Source organism: Paroedura picta, chromosome 3, assembly GCF_049243985.1.
Source record: "Paroedura picta isolate Pp20150507F chromosome 3, Ppicta_v3.0, whole genome shotgun sequence".
Taxonomy (NCBI): Eukaryota; Metazoa; Chordata; class Lepidosauria; order Squamata; family Gekkonidae; genus Paroedura; species Paroedura picta.
This window is the reverse complement of record NC_135371.1, coordinates 69539528-69552419: the sequence shown is the minus strand read 5'-3', so window position 1 is coordinate 69552419 and position 12892 is coordinate 69539528. Positions and strand designations below refer to the sequence as shown.

Sequence of the window (12892 nt, the reverse complement as noted above, 5' to 3'; positions counted from 1 at the left end):
ACATCTAGAGATGGCCGTGGCCAAAGGATAGTGTCTGGGTGGCAGGTTAACATGGACAGAGAGGATTTCGAGAGGCATTTAGCTGCACTGGATGAGTTCAAATCCCCTGGACAGGATGAAATACACCCGAGAGTGCTCAAAGAACTTTCCAGAGAACTTGCACAGCCCTTGTCCATCATCTTCGGGACCTCTTGAAGGACTGGAGTTGTCCCGGAGGACTGGAAGAGAGCAAACGTTATTCCAATCTTCCAAAAAGGGAGGAAGAATGACCCGGGAAACTACAGACCAGTGAGTCTGACCTCTGTTGTGGGGAAGATAATGGAGCAGATATTAAAGGGAGTGATCTGCAAACATCTGGAGGACAATTTGGTGATCCAAGGAAGTCAGCATGGATTTGTCTCCAACAGGTCCTGCCAGACCAACCTGGTTTCCTTTTTTGACCAAGTAACAGGTTTGCTGGATCGTGGAAATTTGGTTGATGTCGTTTACTTGGATTTTAGTAAAGCTTTTGACAAGGTTCCCCATGATGTTCTGATGAAGGACTGCAATCTGGATTTTGAGATAGTTCAGTAGATAGGGAATTGGTTAGAGAACCGCACTCAAAGAGTTGTTGTCAATGGTGTTTCATCAGACTGAAGAGAGGTGAGTAGCGGGGTACCTCAGGGCTCGATGCTCGGTCCAGTACTTGCAGCGGTAAAAAAGGCGAAAGCCATTTTGTGCTGTATCAACAGGGGTATCACATCAAAATCACAAGATGTCATAGTTCCATTGTATACGGTAGCGATCCCCAACCTGTGGGCCTTGGACCACATGTGGTCCTTCGACTAATTGGAGGTGGGCCCCAAGGACGCCTTCCCCCCCCCCAGCCCTTTACAACACACTTAATTGTTGTGGCATGTCTGTATCTTATTTTGAAGGGATGTATAAACATTACCATAGCAATCAGAGAGCATTAGGGCAGTGGTTGAGAATAGAGGAGTAAACTACCCCCCCCCCACTGGGCCTCAGTAAAAGGCGTTGAGTGGTCCCCGTTGAGTGGTCCCCAGTGATAAAAAGGTTGGGGACCACTGGTATACGGCACTGGTCAGACCACACCTGGAGTACTGTGTGCAGTTCTGGAGGCCTCACTTCAAGAAGGACGTAGATAAAATTGAAAGGGTACAGAGGAGAGCGACGAAGATGATCTGAGGCCAAGGGACCAAGCCCTATGAAGATAGGTTGAGGGACTTGGGAATGTTCAGCCTGGAGAAAAGGAGGTTGAGAGGGGACATGATAGCCCTCTTTAAGTATTTGAAAGGTTGTCACTTGGAGGAGGGCAGGATGCTGTTTCCGTTGGCTGCAGAGGAGAGGACACGCAGTAATGGGTTTAAACTACAAGTACAACGATATAGGCTAAATATCAGGAAAAAATTTTTCACAGTCAGAGTAGTTCAGCAGTGGAATAGGCTGCCTAAGGAGGCCTGTATGGCCCCTTCCATGATTCTATGTGAACGAGATTGTTGATGACAATAGGAAGTGAGCTGTCTTCCTCAGCATCTGTGACCCGGCCATGGATGAGCTGGCCAAGGCTCTTGTGTCACCAGCATTGTTGGTGGCAATGCCAATCGTGGACATTTTGGCAGCACTGACTACCCACTTTGCCCCCCGGCCATCAGAGATCATAAGGCAGCACACGTTCTTCCTGCGGAGCTAGAAGGTCAGCAAAAGCATTGCAGTGTATGTGGCTAAACTACGGTGGCTGGCACATCACTGTAATTTCCGGGATTTGGAGGAGACTCTGCGGGACCAGTTGGTCTGCGGCCTCAAAGACAAGGCTACACAGCAGAAGCTTTTTGTGCGCCAGGCCTTGATGTTCATGGAAGCAGTGGATATGATGTTGGAGTCTGTGGCCGCTGAGGCCAGCACACACGCAGTTTGGTTGGCCAGGGGTCTAGATGATTTCCCAGGAAGGAAGTCCACCGTGTATGGCTGGTGCAGCAGTGGAGCAGCGGTGCAGCAGTGGAGGGGGAGCCTCGCTGGGCTGGATATGGCTCGCTATGTTGTGCCAGCTGTGGGGGCCTGCACTCCTGAAACACATGCAAGTTTAAAGAAGTACAGTGTCATGCTTGCTGGAAATGGGGCCACATCGAGAGTGTTTGTGATGTGAAGAAGGCGTCCTATGTTTCCCCAGGGAGGGCCAAGCCAAGGTGGAACACCAGCATCGGGGCCTGCAAGGTATCATTGGACGACAGCCCCAAGGGGCCCGGAAGGGAGCCCAAATACACCCATGGAACCAAGCCTCCATTTCTGCATCGAGCTTGGGACACCACACATAGCTTCAGGTGAGCGCCTTCATCTGGACTATTCCTGGATGACCCTTTTGTAAGGCCAGTAACACCCTTTCACTTAGAGTACAGGGAATCACCACCCTGCCCCCCCCCCCACAGGAATGTTAATGGTCCAAGACTAAATCTGCCTGTCAGCAATAGGAATGTGGCTGAAATTAATACAAAACCGACAAGGTATCGTTTCCTTAACCCCGAATGACAACTTCCAGTCATAGAATCATAGAATCATAGAATAATAGAGTTAGAAGGGACCTCATGGGTCATCCAGTTTAATCCCCTGCTCTATCCAGGACACTCACATCCCTATCACTCATCTACTGTAACCTGCCACCCTTTTGCCTTCACAGAATCAGCCTCTCCATCACATGCCTATCTAGCCTCTATTTAAAAATTTCCGAAGATGGAGAACGCACCACCTCCTGAAGAAGCCTGTTCCACTGAGAAACCGCTCTGTCAGGAACTTCTTCCGGATGTTTAGATGGAATTTCTTTTCAAGTAATTTCATCCCATTCGTTCTGGTCTGTCCCTCTGGGGCAAGAGAGAACAATTCTACTCCATCCTCCATCTAGCACCCTTTTAAATGAAGATGGTTTGTTAGATCCCCTCTCAGTCATCTCCTCTCGAGACTAAACAGACCAAGCTCCCCTAACCGTTCTTCATATGTCTTGGTCTCCAAACTCCTCACCATCTTTGTTGCCCTCCTCTGGACATGTTCCAGTTTGTCAACATCCCTCTTCAACTGGGGTGCCCAAAACTGAACACAGTACTCCAAGTGACTCCGAACCAGAGCAGAATACAGTGGTAGCATCACCTCCCATGATCTGGACACAATACTCCGTTTGATACAGCCGAAAATCCCATTTGCCTTTTGAGCCACTGAGTCACACTGTTGAGTCATGTTCAATATAAGATCTACTAAGACTCCTAGATCCTTTTCGCACTTGCTACTGCCAAGATATGTCTCCCCCATCTTATATTGGTGTATTTGGTTTCTCCTACCTAAATGTAGAACTTTAGATTTATCCCAATTGAAATTCATTTTATTCAGTTTAGCCCACTTCTCGAGCCTATCAAGATCTGTTGCTGTCTTCAGTTGTATTCTGTTTCTGTCTTCAGTTGTGTTTGCTACCCTTCCCAGTTTAGTATCATCTGCAAATTTAATGTATACCCTCTAATCCCTCATCCAAATCATTTATAAATAGGTTGAAAAACACAGGCCCCAGGACAGATCCTTGGGGTACTCCACTTGTCACTCTTTTCCAAGAAGATGCTGAGTACAATTATATGAGCATATGCTGGTTACGATTTGTCAACCAGTTATTGATCCACCTGAAAGAATTAGGATCCATACTGCTTGTTCAACTTCTGAACAAGAATATCATGTGGAACCTTAGCAAAAGCTTTGCTGAAATCCAGATAAACTATGTTCACAGCATTCCCCTGATTCAGCAAGATAGTCACTTTCTCAAAAAAAAAAAAAAGAGATAAGGTTGGTCTGACATGACTTGCTCTTGCGAAACCCGTGCTGAGTCTTAGAAATGACAGCTCTGAGAGTCGACTGAAGATGGCGCCGTAAAAGCTGGACTTCTGTTCAGCTCTTAAGCCATGCCGAGGGTCAGGAGCATCTGCACCTGGCTGACCTGAGCAGATACGCAAATCTGCTCGCCGGTCGCCCCAGGAACCAGGAACGGCACCCTGAGGGTCCTACAGATCCGTGGGGAGGTAGGGATACCAACCTCCCCAGATCAACAGCGGCGTGTGCTCAAGGTCACGATGGTGTCCTTGTCGCAAACAACTTTCTAAGCTTGAAACGACCAGCTGACTCTACATTCTTCCCAGACCATCTTTTACCAGACTGACAGGAGTGCTGACAGAAGCTGAAGTTTACAACAGTAAGGATTGAAAGCTTTCTGGCTTCTCCCTTTCTTTTCCCACAAGCTCTCCCCCCCCCTCAACCAATTTACAAGTGAATTCCCTCTTTCGTCGAGTGAGAGACTCCCACTAACCAAACAAAGAGACAGCTTTGAAGTGTTGTCGGTGAAAGTTCAGTGGGGGATGTTGACTTGATACGGAGATCGACAAACTGATAATTTGGGATCGCTCGTGCTCCCGCGAGACCTCACGAGACTTTCTGTTTATAATTTGTGACTGCCTAGAACTATGGAGGAATTAACTAAGGCACAGCCTTTCCATTTGTTATGCGAAGGAAACTCAAAGATACTGAAAGCAGTCAATAAGCTGGAAAAGGAAATCCGTGGGATTAAGGGGGAGCTTTTGGACGGAGCCGACGGTCTGGAGAGAGCGGAGGGGGAGAGAGCGAAGGATGTAAAAACCCAAAGTACCTTTGAAGAACCTGGGAAAACAGATTCAAGGAAGGAAAGCACCGAAAACCTGGAAATCTATTCAGAGCAGGAAGTGATTTGGATCAGCAAAATAAAAAGAGTCAGCACCCAGGAAGCTATCAGGAGATATTCCTGTGCGACCAGAGGAAGAGATCCAGACTGATAAACTATACAGAGCCTACTCAAAGGCGACTGCAAGCAAGAATCAAGTAAGAGACTTCTTTGGCACTGACAGAAGGACAACCAGAAACATTCTACTATGGAAAAAAACACAATTTCATTTTCTGCGACCACCTGAAGGATGAGTTGAACAATGGAGTATTCTCCTGGTTTCCTGTGGGAAAGACAACAGCAGTAACTTTTAGGACAGGACCAATATATGAACAGGACCAATTATATCATCTAAGACAATAATAGAATATATCCTTTTAATAGATTATACTCTCATATGTATTAACAACTACTCTGCTAAGAAAGATGGTAATAATTCCTAGATCAGGATTAATATGTGATGGGAATTGAATATGTATGTTAATATGTATGCTAAAAGAGGATGACAAACTATACTTCATAGGTATTAACAAGACGGCAGCAGTAACTCCTAGGTCAGGGCCAATTTATGAAGGGGACTGACCTTATATCATTTAAGATAATAACAGAATATATTCTTATAACAGATCATACTCTCATATGTATTAACAATCACTTTGCTAAGAAAAATGGTAAAAACTTCTAGATTAGGAATAATATGTGATGGGAACTGAATAAGTATGTTAAAAGAGATGGCAAACCACATCAGCTGGTCGTCTTTTTCTTAATTTTTCTGTAAATGCTTTATATAATAATAAATAATAAAACTTAAAAAAAAAGAACGAAATGATAGCTCTCAGTTCCAGCTGCTCAAAGTCTGTTTGATTATTTGTTCCAAAATTTGGCCAGCTACAGATGTCAACCTGACGGGTCTATAATTACCCAGATCTTCCTTTTTCCCTTTCTTGAAGATGGGGACAACATTTGTCCACCTCCAATCATCTGGCACCTTACCTGTTCTCCAAGAAGTGTCAAAAATAATAAACAGAGGTTCAGGGATGACATCTGCAAGTTCTTTTAGTACCCTTGGATGCAGTTCATCTGGCCCAGAAGACTTTGTTTCATTTAAAGAAACTAGATGTTTGTGGACTGTTCCAACAGTGATCCTAGGCCGCCATTCCCATCCCCGGTGTTGTGTTACATTTTTGCCACATTGATCACTATTTCCCTCACAAGAGAAGACTGAGGAGAAATAGGAGTTAAGCAGTTCAGCCCTCTCTTCATCATCTGTTATAATTTCACTTTCTTGTCCTCGCAGTGGTCCTATGGTGTTCCTATTCTTTTTCTTGCTTGAAATATAACTAAAGAAGCCTTTTTTGTTATATTTAACATTTCTTGCTAGCCTAAGCTAATACTGAGCTTTAGCTTTCCTAACACTCCCCCTACAATTATTGGTTATTTGTTTATACTCATTCTTGGTAATAAGGCTTTCGTTCCATAATGCCTCTTTTTTATTCCTCAAATCTTTTGATAACTGCTTATGGAGCCAACGTGGCTTCTTTAGACTCCTTCCATCTTTTCTTCTCAAGGGAATTTTTTGTGAGTATTTCACTTTTAAGAAACTCCCAGCCCTCTTCGACTCCCATCTCTTTAAGTCTTTCTGACCACGGGACTGTAAGCAACATACCTTTAAGTCTGTGAAAATCGGTTTTCCTGAAGTCCAGTCTATACGTACGACTACGTAAAGGTTTTCTCTTTTCCACAATTGAAAATTTAAAAAGCACATGGTCACTACTACCAAGTGTGCCTACTACTTCCACCTCATCTACCAGTCCTTCCCTATCGATGAGAATCAAGTCTAAAATAGCAGAGGCCCTGTTTCCCCTCTCTACTTTTTGGGAAATGAAGCTGTCAGCAAAACAAGTTAAGAATTTACTGGAGTTTGCATTTTTAGCAGAGTTGGTCCTCCAACAGATATCTGGGTAATTTAAGTCACCCATGACCACTGTTTCCCCTTTTTTAAAAATTGTGTAATTTGGTCTACCAGTATCTCATTCAAGTCCTCTGACTGGTTTTGTGGTCTATAGCAGACACCCACAATAATACCACTCTCATTTCCTAATCCTTTTATATTTACCCAAATACACTCAACTGAATTTTCATGCTCAGGTACCTGTATTTCTTCCCAAATATAAAGATTCTTTATTGCTATACCTCCCCCTTCTTTTCTTTCTGTCCCTTCTGAATAGATTGTACCCCTCAATTTTAGTATTCCAATTGTGAGTATTATCCCGCCAAGTTTCTGTGATTCCTGTTAGGTCATAGCGCCCTTCCTCTATTACAACTACTAGTTCCTCCTGCTTGTTTCCCATACTCTGTGCATTAGTGTAGAGACATCGCAATCCATCCTTTGTTTGCCTCATGGTTTTGTTTTTTGAACTTCCTTGTAAGCTAATAGTTCCCTGCTTATGTTACATTCCCTGTAGATTTGAGATCTTCTCATGTTCAGATCTTGCCATCACACCAAGCTCTGAATTTACGTCTTGCTCTCCCTTTGTGTCTAGTTTAAAGCCCTCTTCACCAGGTGTGCAAAGGTTCTCCCAAAAATACTTTTTCCATCCCTTGTGAGGTGCACTCCATCTCCTGATAATAGCCCCTCATATTGACATCGTTGACAATGATCCAGAAATCCAAATTGTTCCTGCCGACACCATTGACGTAGCCAGTCTTTTACTTGCATAATTTTTATCTCTCTTCCTATGCCTCAGCCACTTACAGGAAGGAGTGATGAAAACACAACTTGAGCTCCCAAGGTTCTTTACATTTTTCTCCAGATCCAGAAAGTCTTTTTTAATATGCTCCATGTTCTGCTGGGCAGGATTAGAGAGATACAAAAAGCCTTTATTGGCATAAAGAACAATACAGGTATGGAAATACAAAATAGTACAATTATAAGAATCAGAGTTACTCAATTTTGTTAAAAACAAGGAATTAATTCTAAAAACCTTTGCTAAAAATTTTGCAATGCGGGTGATCTGTTCAGGATCCTTGCTATCAAGTAATTTATTGATCGCGGCCGTTTCGTTACTATGGAATTGAAAGGAAGATAGAATGTCGGATACCCCCTGGCGGTATAGAGAAAATTTAGGGCAGAACATAATAATATGCGGAAGGAGATCGGGGACCATAAAGCTGTGAAAACATAGTCTCTTCGCTAAATGAATGCGGTTAAACCTTCCTAAAAGAACATTGGAGGGGAAAGAGTTCAGCCGAGCAAATAAGAGTGCTTTCCTGTCAGAGAAAGCTTCAATGATAGTCAGGTAGGGGGGGATAACTTTATATAGCGGGACAATATTCCATACACAGGGAGAGCAAGATGGAGAAGTAAATGACAGTAAGGATTGATATTCAATGTCCTCTAGTCTCCTTACTATACACTTATAAATACTTTTCTCCTCGTGGTCCATCAAAGAATGTATGTCTAAGCCCAATGAGAGGAGTTTGTTAGAGAGTCTATGAGACCAATTGGAGTTATGGGGATCGTTTAGCAGGGCAGCTAAAAGATTATTTGAATGAGCTCTAACATGAAAACTGATCCAGTATCTAAAGGTAAGGGACCAGGCTCTGGTTTCAAGTCTCTGTTGGCCCAGTTCAGCAATTAAGATGTCATTAGCCACATTTCTAGGGACTTGGAATAATGACCTGAGGAAGGAGGCATGAAGTGTTTCTAGATCGTGATTAAATGCTTCGATCCAGATTGGTATCCCATAAAGCAGCTGTGGAACCATTTTGGCCTTATATATTTTCAGCGCTGCATAGAGGTCATGATTGCCCTTTTGAGAATAAAATTTTGTTAATAGAGCCAACGGGCCTTTCATGGAACTCCTAACTTTCCTCTTGTGCGTGAGCCATTTGTTGTTGAAATTTAACGTGATCCCAAGGTATTTAAACTGATAGACCTGTTCGATGTTATTTCCGCCAATTATCCATGAATATTTATAGTGCCTTTTTGAAAAAACCATTATTTTGGTCTTTTCAAAGTTAATTTTTAATTTGTTTTCCCGACAGTACTCAGTAAATTTGTTAAGATAACGCTTAAGACCAATTCTTGTTCTGGATAATAACACTGTGTCATCAGCATACAATAGTAGGGGGGTAGGTCTTGACCCTAACATAGGCGGATGACCATTCACCTCCTCCAGCTACACAGGGAGGTCATATAGGAATAGATTAAATAACTGAGGTGCCAAAATACAGCCCTGCTTGACACCCATTCTTACAGGTATTTTATTTGTTAGATTCCCCTGTTGGGAAAATTTTATTTGACAAAAGTTATTAGAGTGCAAACTCTTTAGCAGAAATAAGAGGCGAGGGTCAGTATTGAGACTGGCAAGTTTGCTCCACAGAGACGATCTAAGGATAGAGTCAAATGCCATCTTCAAATCTATGAATGCTACAAATAGTTTGCCTCTTGGGGGCTTTATATACTTGTCACATAAAAAGGATAGAACAGCGCAATGGTCTAATGTTGAACAGCCTTTTTTAAAGCCAATTTGCTCAGGCCCTATATTGTTCTTGCTGAGTACCCAGTTAGATAGTTTCAAGGACAGGTGCGTACTGTAGAGTTTACCAATTATAGAGAGTAAACTAATAGGGCGGTAATTCATAGGCCGGGTAACTTCTCCATTTTTGTAAAACGGCAAAATGATGGAGTTTAACCATGATTCGGGAATTTGACCAGTAGAGTCAGTTGCAGAAAATACCTTTGCCAGGATAGGGGCCCACCAGTGAGCATTATCAGTAATGAGCTCTGGCGGGATGCCATCAGGCCTGGGTGATTTATGGGGCTTTAGAGATCTTATCAACTCATAGGTCTCTTCCACTTCAACCGGTGCCCAGTGAGGTAGAGAAGAAAAATCAATACAAGAGGACTGGTTATCAGGTTGGAGGGGAGGAGAAAATACATTTAGAAAATGCTCTTCCCAGATATGGGGTGAAATCGGCGGGGCTGTGGGGGACCAGGCTGGAGATATTGAAGTCAGTATTTAACTGGGATTTCAATACAGAGGCCTGTACAATAAATTAGAGGACAGGAACACATGCAAGCCCAGCCACAAGTGGGTTTCATGCCTTTTCAGATCATTACCCCTTCCTTCTCATCCATGTAGGAACAAATAATACTGCCCAGAAATCCAATTGGAATTAAATTCCCCTCCACAAAGGAGGATTACAAACTAGGGGGGGGGGAGCCTCCAAGTGGAATCCATGGATCCCCTAAAATTACAGCTCAACTCCAGACTACAGAGAAAATGGATACTTTGGAGGGTGGACTCTGTGGCACTTTCTTCCTGACTCTCCGGGCTCCTTTCTCTGAATCTCCAGGACTTTTGCAACCTGGATCTGACAACTCTACCCCTACATCCCCTGGTGGTAGCTAGAGGGAACCCATTCTAGACACAAGGTTTAACGTAGGCTTAGAATGTTGGCTTGTGTACAGGTGCTAATTTTGATTTAGCTGTGTGCCTGCATTCATAGGACATGGTCAACTGAAGTTTTGCTGTTTTTTTTAAAGTAGGATTCCTTCATTTCATGCTGTGCAAAACTAAAGAGGGGAGAAGGGGGAGGGCTGAAGGGATGTTTAAACATTACCATAGCGACCAGAGTCAGAGAGCGTTAGGGCAGTGGTTGAGAGTAGAGAACTACCCCCCCCCAGTGGGCCTCAGTAAAATTGTCAAGCGTTGAGTGGTCCCTGGTGATAAAAAGGTTGGGGACCACTGCACTAGGGGATCTCAAAGTAGCTAATTTATTGCAAAGGAACTTCAAGAACAGACTAGAAAGGGAGATTGCAGAAATGCAAGTTATTACAACACTCAAAACAAATGCATACTTGTCAGGATGACAGACTTGAAATAACCACTTCTCTTAAAATAAGAAAGTTGGTTTATTCAAAGCAGCTCTTTCAGGACTTACAAAGCCGAATCTTGCACCCAGGGTTCTTAACCTTCCACTTTCCCGCCAAAGCAAGTTCACATCCCCCTTAGACACAACACACCCCCATTCCAGGTGCCCATCTGGGAAAATGTCCAACTTTAGAGAGGAGCCGCAGCTCCAACCTTGTAGAGCACAGCAACAGTTGCACAGTGATAACATAAAGAGCACAAAGACAGTGGAAAGTTTCAGGGTTACAAAGGAGTTTAGACAAGCACAAAAAATGGCTACACTTCAGTTAAGCAGACACATACGTCATGGCAGAAACCTTGGGGTTCTGACAATACCCTGGACTCAACAAGGACATAGGTTTTTTTTATCTCACTCTGCATGCTAACCTTGTTCAACTCACATATCTACATTCCTCACAATCTTCTCTTCTTTTTAATTCATTTTATTTGGGGCAATGTGACTGTAATGTGATGTCAGGAAAATATAATGTAATTCTGAATTTAACTCTCTGGTCTCAGCACAAGATAGTTACCAGCACAACTTTTCCCTTGCAGTAATGTTTTCACACTTGGGTGGAAACAGAGGGGGGCCAGAAACAAATGGTAAAGTGACAGCCATTAATCACTAACATACACCGATTTATTTCTCCTATGTTTTTGTGAACTACAACTGAATTCAAGGGGACTGATTGGCTGTTTTAGCAAAGATTTATCATATGGGCTGCTCCTTGCCAGAGGCAGAGCTCAGACAACTGAGAGCACGTGGAGAAAGCTGCTGGGGAGTGCTGCTGCTGCTGCTGCTGACCAGGTGAGGCTATTGTCATGCTGAGTGAGGTAATTGCTGGGTGATTACTGGGAGGAGACCAAGGGCTCTTGGCCTGTGGCTCTTAGATTGAGGTTCTTGGCCTAGCAATTAGACTAAGTAGATTATATTTCCCTAGTAGTTTCAATGGGCCTCCAGGACACCCATCCCATCATCTGCAGTGAGTGTGACATGATTGCTTTCCTCCCAGAAGACAAGATGGACTACATCTGCCACAACTGTAAGCTGGAAAGACTTTTGGAGGAAAGGATTAGGGTCTTAGAAGAGAGGATTATTACCCTGACCCAAATTAAGAAAAGGGAGGAGTTCATAGACCGGAGCTGTGCAACTCGGAATAAAGACGACCCCCCAAGATTTCCACTCCAAATATAGAGTTTGTTACATTACATTACAGTACTATGGGCCACTATGGGCAGCTATGTCTATCCCAATTGAAGTGCACCTGGCATATAGGACGACTCCCCCACTTGGAGACATGTTTTTCAGGGGGGAAAAGTAGTCTTATATGCCAGCAAATACTGTATTAATGATCTAGATGAGGGGGTGGAGGGCCTACTCATCAAGTTTGCAGATGATACCAAATTGGGAGGACTGGAAAATATTCCAGAAGATAGAGACAGAGTTCAACAAGATCTGAATACAATGGAAAAATGGGCAAATGAGATCAAGATACAATTTAATAAAGATAAGTGTAAAGTTCTGCATTGGGGTCAGAAAAATGAAAAGCATGCCTACTGCACCTACGCTTCTAGGTAACACTGTGTGTGAACGAGACCTTGGGGTACTTGTGGATTGTAAACTAAACATGAGCAGGCAGTGTGATGCAGCGGTAAAAAAGGCAAATGCCATTTTGGGCTGTATCAACAGGGGCATCACATCAAAATCACAAGATGTCATAGTCCCATTGTATACGGCACTGGTCAGACCACACCTGGAGGACTGTGTGCAGTTCTGGAGGCCTCACTTCAAGAAGGACATAGATAAAATTGAAAAGGTACAGAGGAGAGCGGCGAGGATGATCTGGGGCCAAGGGACCAAGCCCTATGAAGATAGGTTGAGGGACTTGGGAATGTTCAGCCTGGAGAAAAGGAGGTTGAGAGGGGACATGATAGCCCTCTTTAAGTATTTGAAAGGTTGTCATTTGGAGAAGGGCAGGATGCTGTTCCCATTGGCTGTAGAGGAAAGGACACGCAGTAATGGGTTTAAACTACAAGTACAATGATATAGGCTAGATATCAGGGAAAAAAATTTCACAGTCAGAGTAGTTCAGCAGTTGAATAGGCTGCCTAAGGAGGTGGTGAGCTCCCCCTCACTGGCAGTCTTCAAGCAAAGGTTGGATACACACTTTTCTTGGATGTTTTAGGATGCTCTGGGCTGATCATGCATTGAGCAGCGGGTTGGACTAGATGGGATGTATGTCCCTTCCAACTC

The 12892-nt window shown here is 43.6% G+C and overlaps 1 long non-coding RNA gene across 3 annotated transcripts in view; it reads right to left on the bottom strand.

Moving 5' to 3' along the window:
* Window positions 1–4769: 4769 nt before the first annotated feature.
* Window positions 4770–12892, bottom strand: part of LOC143832244 (uncharacterized) — a 48144-nt gene continuing 40021 nt past the window's right edge. The window contains exons 3-4 of one of the 3 annotated variants that reach the window (XR_013229157.1): window positions 7476–7566; window positions 4770–5003 (exon numbers count right to left, since the gene is read on the bottom strand). This is a non-coding gene — a long non-coding RNA (uncharacterized LOC143832244). Of the gene's footprint in view, window positions 7570–12892 lie in introns of all 3 variants that reach the window. The other 2 variants (XR_013229156.1, XR_013229155.1) reach the window with 2 other exon arrangements.